We start from the raw sequence: 9180 nt of genomic DNA on the forward strand, positions 1-9180 counted from the left end.
GCACTCCTTTGGAAGGAAATCTGAGAGATTAGGGTGACTATAAACATTAGTCCGCCTGGTAAGGACAAACGTTGCATTCTACGCATGCTCTATGATCCGGACCATCCCATTTGGTTGTAAATTCGAGAAAATACGGCGACTATAAGCCGTATTCTTCTCGTTTTCGCTGTGCGGCATGCCGTAACGCACGTGTGTGACAACCAATAACAAGAGAGCATTCCTAGTATGGGTCAATATATATGTGAAAACAATATCTCCACTATGGAGGAAACAAAATTTCAAGCCGGCGTGCTAGAACGCGTCACTGCAAAATGAAGTTCTTTCAAGGACTGCCATATAAAGGACCGGTGTTCACTAAAACAGTCATAACTTTGTCATTCAGAGTCCGTTTCAGACGCACAAGTACTCAAAATGCTTGTGATGAGCATGGGAATCTAGAAAATACTCTTCACTTGCACCAGGAGGCCCAGAGGACCCTCAAATTCGGCCCCTAAGCATGAATTTTTGCCCCTGAAATTCAAAGAACATAATTTGCCGCTGCTTTTCAGACAAGTTTCTGAACCGATTGGCACTCCTTTGGATGGAAATCCGAGGGATTTTGGTGAGTGTAAACATTAGTCCACCTGGTAAGGACAAACATTGCATTCTACACATGCACTATGATCAGGGGTATTCCATTTGGTTGTAAATTCAAAAAATACGGCCTTATTCTCCTTGTTTTCCCGGTGTGGCATACCATAACGCACGTGTGTGACAACCAATAACAAGAGGGCATTCCTGGCATTGGTCAATATATATGTGTAAACAATATCTCCACCATGGAGGATACAAAATTTGGGGGCTGCCGCAAGAACGCGTCACGGGAAAATGAAGTTCTTTTGAAGACTGCCATATAAAGGACCGGTGCTCACTAAAATGGTCATACCTTTGTCATTCTGAGTCCGTTTCAGACGCATAATTACTCGAAATGCTCGTGAAGAGCGTGGGAATCGAGAAAATGCTCTTTGTTTGCGCTAGGAGGCCCGGAGGAGGCTCAAATTCAGCCTCTAAGAAGGACTTTTGGCCCATGGAAGTCAAAGAACATCATTCCCCGTTGCTTTTCAGACAAGTTTCTGAACACATTATGGTGAGTGTAAACACTAGTCTGCCTGGTAAGGACAAACATTGCATTACACACATGCCCTATGATCCGAGGCATCCCATTTGGTTGTAAATTAAAGAAAATACAGCGACTATACGCCTTATTCTCATTGTTTTTGTCGTGCGGCATGCCGTAATGCACGTGCGTGACAACCAATAACAGGAGGACATTCATTGCATCGGTCAATATATATGTGAAAACAATATCTCCACTATGGAGGACACAAATCAAGCCGGTGCGCCAGAACGCGTCACTGGAAAATGAAGTTCTTTCAAGGACTGCCATATAAAGGACCGGTGTTCGCTAAAACGGTCATAACCTTGCCATTCGGAGTTAGTTTCAGACGCACAAGTACTCAAAATGCTCGCGACGAGTGTGGGAATCTAGAAAATACTCTTCGCTTGCGCCAAGAGTCCCGAAGGACCCTCAAATTCGAACCCTAAGCAGGACTTTCTGCCCGTGAAATTCAAAGAACATAATTCACCGCTACATTTTAGACAAGTTTCTGAACCCATGGGCACTCCTTTGGAAGGAAATCCGAGAGATTTTGGAGAGTGTAAACATTAGTCCGCCTGGTAAGGACAAACATTGAATTATGCACATGCTCTATGATCAGGGGCATCCCATTTGATTGTAAATCAAAGAAAATACGGCGACTATAGGCCTTATTCTACTTGTTTTCCAGGTGTGGCATGACGTAACGCACGTGTGTAACATCCAATAACAAGAGGGCATTCCTGGCATCGGTGAATAAATATGTGGAAACAATATGTCCACTATGGAGGACACAAAATTCGGCGGTGGCTGCAAGAAAGCGTCACGGGAAAATGAAGTTGTTTCAAGAACTGCCATATAAAGGACCGATGTTCACTAAAACGGTCATAACTTTGTCATTTGGAGTCTGTTTCAGACGCACAAGTACTCAAAATGCTCGTGATGAGCGGGGGAATCTAGAAAATACTATTCGCTTGCCCCAAGAGGCCCAGAGGACCCTCCAATTCATCCTCTAAGCAGGACTTTTTGCTCCTGAAAGTCAAAGAACATCACCCGCCACTGCTTTTCAGACAAGTTTCTGGATCCATTGGCTCTCCCTTGGAAGGAAATCCGAGTGATTATGGTGAGTGTAAACATTAGCCCGCCTGGCAAGGATAAAGATTGCATTCTGCACATGCTCTACGATCCGGAGCATCCCATTTGATTGTAAATTCAAGAAAATACGACGACTATAAGCCGTATTCTCCTTGTTTTCGCCGTTTGGAATGACGTAACGCATGTGTGTGACAACCAATAGAAAGATGGCATTCCTAGCGCCGGTTAACATATATGTGAAAACAATATCTCCACTATGGAGGACACAAAATTTCAAGCCGGCGTGCCGGAACGCGTCACTGGAAAATGAAGTTCTTTCAAGGACTGCCATATAAAGGACTGGTGTTCACCAAAATAGTCATAACTTTGTCATTCAGAGTCCGTTTCACACGCACAAGTACTCAAAATGCCCGTGACGAGTGTGGGAATCTAGAAAATACTCTTCACTTGCACCAGGAGGCATGGAGGACCCTCAAATTCGGCCCCTAAGCATGAATTTTTGCCCCTAAAATTCAAAGAACATTATTTGCCGCTGCTTTTCAGACAAGTTTCTGAACCCATTGGCACTCCTTTGGAAGGATATCCGAGAGATTTTGGTGAGTGTAAACATTAGTACACCTTGTAGGACAAACGTTGCATTATGCACATGCTCTAATGTCAGGGGCATCCCATTTTGTTATAAATTCAAGAAAATACAACGACTATAAGCCTTATTCTCCTTGTTTTCCCGGTGTGGCATGCCATAACGCACGTGTGTGACAGCCAATAACAAGAGGGCATTCATGGCATCGGTCAATATATATGTGGAAACAATGTCTCCACTATGGATGACCCAAAATTTGGGGGTGGCCGCGAGAACACTTCACGGGAAAATGATGTTCTTTCAAGGATTGGCATATAAAAGACCAATGTTCACTAAAACGGTCATAACTTTGTCATTTGGAGTCCGTTTCATACACACAAGAACTCAAGATGCTCACGACGAGCATGGGAATCCATAAAATACTTTTCTCTTGTGCCAGGAGCTCTAGAGGACCCTCAAATTCGGCCCCTAAGCTGGACTTTTTACCCCTGAAAGTCAATGAACATCATTCACCGCTGCTTTTCGGACAAGTTTCTGAACCCATTGGCACTCCTTTGGAAGGAAATCCGAGAGATTATGGTGAGTGTAAACATTAGTCCACCTGGTAAGGACAAACATTACATTCTGCACATGCTCTGTGATCTGGGGCATCATATTTGGTTGTAAATTCAAGAAAATACGGCAACTATGTGCCTTATTCTCCTCGTTTTTGTCATGCGGCATGCCGTAACGCACGTGTGTGACAACCATTAACAAGAGGGCATTCCTGGCATTGGCAATATATATGTGAAAACACTATCACCACTATGGAGGACACCCAATTTCAAGCCGGCGCACCAGAACGTGTCACTGGAAAATGAAGTTCTTTCAAGGACTGCCATATAAAGGACCGGTGTTCACTAAAACGGTCATAACTTTGTCATTTGGAGTCTGTTTCAGAAGCAAAAGTACTCAAAATGCTGCGATGAGCATGGGAATCTAGAAAATACACTTTGCTTGTGCCAGGAGGCCCGGAGGATTGATGTCCCTTGAAGCTACGTTGGTATTTCCCCAAAGAGGAAGGGATGATGCAGCACAACAGTGGTAGGTATTTCCCTCAGATATGAAACCAAGATTATCGAACCGGTAGGAGAACCAAGCAACACAACATAAACAGCCCCTGCACACAAATAAAAACACCTCGCAACCCGATGTGTTAAAGGGGTTGTCAATCCCCTTTGGGGTACGGCGCCTCAAGATTGGCAAAGGACGTGAGGTAAATTTGTAGATAGGATAAATAGATCGCGGAACAAATAAATTGCAGCAAAGTATTTTTTGTATTTTTTGGTTTAATAGATCTGAAAATAAACGCAAGGAAAAAGTAGATCGCAAGGCAAATATCAGAGAAAGAAGACCCGGGGGCCGTAGGTGTCACAAGTGGCTTCTGTCGAGAAAAATAGCAAACGGTGGGTGAACAAATTACTGTTGGGCAATTGATAGAACTTCAAATAATCATGACGATATCCAGGAAATGATCATTACATAGGCATCACGTCCAAGATTAGTAGACCGACTCCTGCCTTCATCTACTACCATTACTCCACACATTGACCGCTATCCAGCATGCATCTAGTGTATTAAGTTCATGGAAAAATGGAGTAATGCAATAAGAAAGATGTCATGATGTAGATAAGATCTATTTATCTATTGCGGCAGATATGGATCCCGTCTTTTATCCCTAGCAGCAACGATAGATATGTGTCGGTTCCCTTTCTATCACTAGGATCAAGCACTGTAAGATCGAACCCACTACCGTGCACCTCTTCCTATTGCAAGATAAATAGATCAGGTTGGCAAAAAAACCCAAATATTAGAGAAGAAATACGAGGCTATAAGAGATCACGCATATAAGAGATCAAAGAACTCAAATAACTTTCATGGATATAGAAAGATATAACTGATCATAAATTTGAAGTTCATCAGATCCCAAAAAACACACCGCAAAAAGGACTTACATCATATGGATCTCCAAGAGATCATTGTATTGATAATCAAGAGAGAGAGAGAGGAATCCATCTAGCTACTAACTATGGACCCGAAGGTGTACAAAGAACTACTCACGCATCATCGGAGAGGCACCAATGGAAGTGGTGAACCCCTCCGAGATGGTGTCTAGATTGGATCTCGTGGTTCTAGACTCTACGGCAGCTGGATGAAAATTTCATCGACTCCCCTAGGGTTTCTAGAATATTGGGGTATTCATAGAGCAAAGAGTCGGTCCAGGGGGCACCCGAGGTGGGCACGACCCACCTGGGTGCGCCTGGGCCTCCTGGCGCGCCCTGGTGGGTTGTCCCCTACTCAGGACTCCCCCCAGGTGCAACAAGGGCCCGTTGTGTTCCTTTGGGGCCATAAAAAATCATCATAAATTGGCATGGCATTTGGACCTCATCTGATATTGATTTCCAGCGATCTAAAAAACATGCAGAAAACAACAACTGGCACTTGGCACTATGTCAATAGGTTAGTACCAAAAAATGATATAAAATGACTATATAATGATTATAAAACATCCAAGATTGATAATAAAACAACATGGAATAATCAAATATTATATATACATTGGAGACGTATCAGCATCCCCAAGCTTAACTCCTGCTCGTCCTCGAGTAGGTAAGTGATAAAACAGAATTTTTGATGTGGAGTGATGTTTATCATGTCATATCATATTCTTTTTTTCATAGCATGGACATTTGGAATTTTATGTGATTCAAAGTAATAGTCCAGTTTTGACATAATAATTTAGATACTCAAGCATATCAACAAGCAACCATGTCTTTCAAAATATCAATGCTAAAACAAGTTATCCCAGGCCCATCATGCTCAAACATAGATCCATTCATGAAACACACTCGAATATTAGCTACACTCAATACTTAAGTATGATCATATTGTCCCCTAGTTGGTGCTTTTATAAGAGAGGATGGAGACTCAATGTCAAAAATAAAAATTGCATAAAGTAAAAGAAAGGCCCTTCGCCGAGGGAAGTACTCATTTGTAGAGGTGCCACAACTCAAAGCGAAAATTAGAGATAAAAACATTTTGGGAGGTGTATCCATCCCACCAACGAAAACGACTTGGAGCATCCCAACACTTTCCATGCTAGATATATCATAGGCGGTTCCCAAACACAAAATAAAGTTTATTCCTTTTCCACCATAACTTTCACTTTCCATGGCTAGCCGTATCCACGGGTGCCCTCCATACCAACACTTTCCAAGGAATTTATATTTGACAACATAAAGTAAATTCATTTTTGCATTTCGGGACTGGGCATCCCTAATATCTTTGCCTTACTCTCGTGCAATGACAAGTTAATAAACACTCATCGTGAGAATAACACATCTAGCATGGAAAATATTAGCTACCCGTTACCGTTCCGCGAGCAAAACAAACACACAAAAGAGAAGTTCATTTTGAAAATTAGAGATGGAACATGCAAATTTGCTTGGAGCGGCAAAAGAATACCGCATATAGGTAGATATAGTGGATTCATGTGGCAAAACTCGTTTAAAGGATTTTGGATGCACAAGTAGAGGTCATACTTGGTGCAAAATGAAGGCTAGCAAAAAGATTAGGAAGCGACCAACCAAGAAATGAATAATCTCATCATTAAGAATTATGCATAATTAACACCGAATAATGCACCACAAGTAGGATATAATTTTCAATGCATGATTATTGACTTTTGTGCATGCATAGGGAATCACAAACCTTAACACCAAAATTCTTACTATAGCACAATTACTCACCAACATGACTCAAATATCATATCATTATATCTCGAAACTATTACTAAGTATCAAGTTTATTTTGTCCAATGATCTTTATGACATATATTTTCTTTCTTTCCTTATCCTTCTTGGATATCTATCACTTTGGGACTAATTTTTATGTGTTGTTTTTCATAAGCACAAACAAATAGAAGTGAATATCATGAGCATAACATATTTTCTTTCTTTGAAAATAATTTAAGTGAAGCAAGAGAGACTTTCTTAAAAAAATTACTAACTCTCAAATAAATTTAAGTGAAGCAAGAGAGAATTTCTTCAAATATACTAAGCACACCATGCTCAAAAATATATAAGTGAAGCACTAGAGCAAGTCCATTGCTCATAAAAATTTAAGTGAGGCATAGAGAGCAATTCTAACAAGTCATGGCATAATTTTGGCTCTCTCAAATAGGTGTGTCCAGCAAGGTTTGATGACTCAAAACACAAAATAAAACAATCAAATACACATATCATACAAGACGCTCCAAGCAAAACACATATCATGTGACGAATAAAAATATAGTCTCGAGTAAAATACCAATGGTCGTTAGAAGAAAGAGGGGACACCACTCGGGGGCATCCCCAAGCTTAGTTAGTTGCTCATTCTTGGATAATACATTGGGATGCCGGGGCATCCCCAAGCTTAGGCTCTTCTATCCTTCTTTCATCCATCTTAAGATAACCCAAAACTTGAAACTTCAATCACACAAAACTCAACAAAACCCTTGTGTGATCCGTTAGTAAAATAAAGCAAACTACTACTATAAGTGTTGTGAAAAAAAAATCTTATTTTGTTTTTGTATTATAAGTACTAGCATCATATGGATCTCCAAGAGATCATTGTATTGATAATCAAGAGAGAGAGGAATCCATCTAGCTACTAACTATGGACCCGAAGGTCTACAAAGAACTACTCACGCATCATCGGAGAGGCACAAATGGAAGTGGTGAACCCTCCGTGATGGTGTCTAGATTGGATCTCGTGGTTCTAGACTTTGCGGTGGCTGGATGAAAATTTCGTCGACTCCACTAGGGTTTCTGGAATATTGGGGTATTTATATAGTAAAGAGTCAGTCCAGGGGGCACCCGAGGTGGGCATAACCCACCTGGGCACGCCTGGGACTCCCCCCAGGTGCAACCAGGGCCCGTTGTGTTCCTTCTAGCCCATAAAAAATCATCTTAAATTGGCATTGCATTTGGACCTCATCTGATACTGATTTCCTGCGATGTAAAAAACATGTAGCAAACAACAACTGGCACTTGGCACTATGTTAATAGGTTAGTACCAAAAAATGATATAAATTGACTATATAACATCCAAGATTGATAATAAAACAACATGGAATAATAAAAAATTATAGATATGTTAAAGACATATCAAGGACCCTCAAATTTGGCCCCTAAGCATGACTTTTTGCCCCTGAAATTCAAATAACATAATTTGCCGCTGCTTTTCAAACAAGTTTCAGAACCCATTGGCACTCCTTTGGAAGGAAATCTAAGAGATTTTGCTGAGCGTAAACATTTGTCAGCCTGGTAAGGACAAATGTTCTGCACATGCTCTACACTGGTACGCGTTGTGCTATACAAACGGTTTTGAACCCCTTTCCGCGACGGCATTTGGAACCGTCGCTAAGTGAGTGTGGGCAATAGGGGGGTCCTGCCCAAACGACCCAAAAACCGTCGGGGATAGGAGCGAGGATGCATATATAGTACTCCTACTCGTTTGTGCTTGCATTGCCATCGTAGTCGGTATTCTGTGGTACTATGTTTACGATGCACGGCCCATCACACACGGTTCACTATCCTGTAGTTCGCTGTTGTATTGGATAAAGTGTAAAAAATAGTTTAATTGCCATCTTTTGACCCATTTTACTAACAATCTTTATCAGCTTCCTCACTTGATGTTGCTTCATCGATATCTCATTTCCCCATACGCAGAAAGGGTTGAAGCGTGGATCTTTACCAATGACATATGTACCTAAAAGCACCAAGTTAAAATTAGAAGCTAAACACCATTTGCACGATGATGTAGTACAACACTCTTTTATAATACCATATACCATCCAATATACTCACATATTAGATGAATTAACATCTTATATTATGGGCTGGAAGGAGTTTATTATATTCTTACAAATTATCGGCTGATTAACTGTTGCTGTATCCATGGGTTAGAGTTAGTTTGATCTAGTTCGGGCTCACATAGCCCTAAAGTATATCTAAACATGAGGGCTAGTTTGAGCTAGTTGCATCTATAACCCACTCAAAAAATTATCCAACCCAAGAGGTGCTACTTGGAGCTTGTTCTCCTAGTGCATTTATTGCCAATCTAAGTATCTAAGCCTGTCATCCAAACACCTCTTTGGATGGAGTTAATTCAGAAATAGTCATGAGCTAGAAACTAACTCTAACCTCTAGCTAAGTTGAGTATCCAAATAGGGCTGTGTTGTTGTTGTTGTTGTTGTTGTTGTTGTTGTTGTTGTTGTTGTTGTTGTTGTTGTTGTTGTGGTTGTTGCTGTTGTTGTTGCTGCTGTTGTTGCTGTTGTTGTTGCTGT

This window comes from Triticum dicoccoides, chromosome 7B (genome assembly GCF_002162155.2).
Source record: "Triticum dicoccoides isolate Atlit2015 ecotype Zavitan chromosome 7B, WEW_v2.0, whole genome shotgun sequence".
Classification (NCBI taxonomy): Eukaryota; Viridiplantae; Streptophyta; class Magnoliopsida; order Poales; family Poaceae; genus Triticum; species Triticum dicoccoides.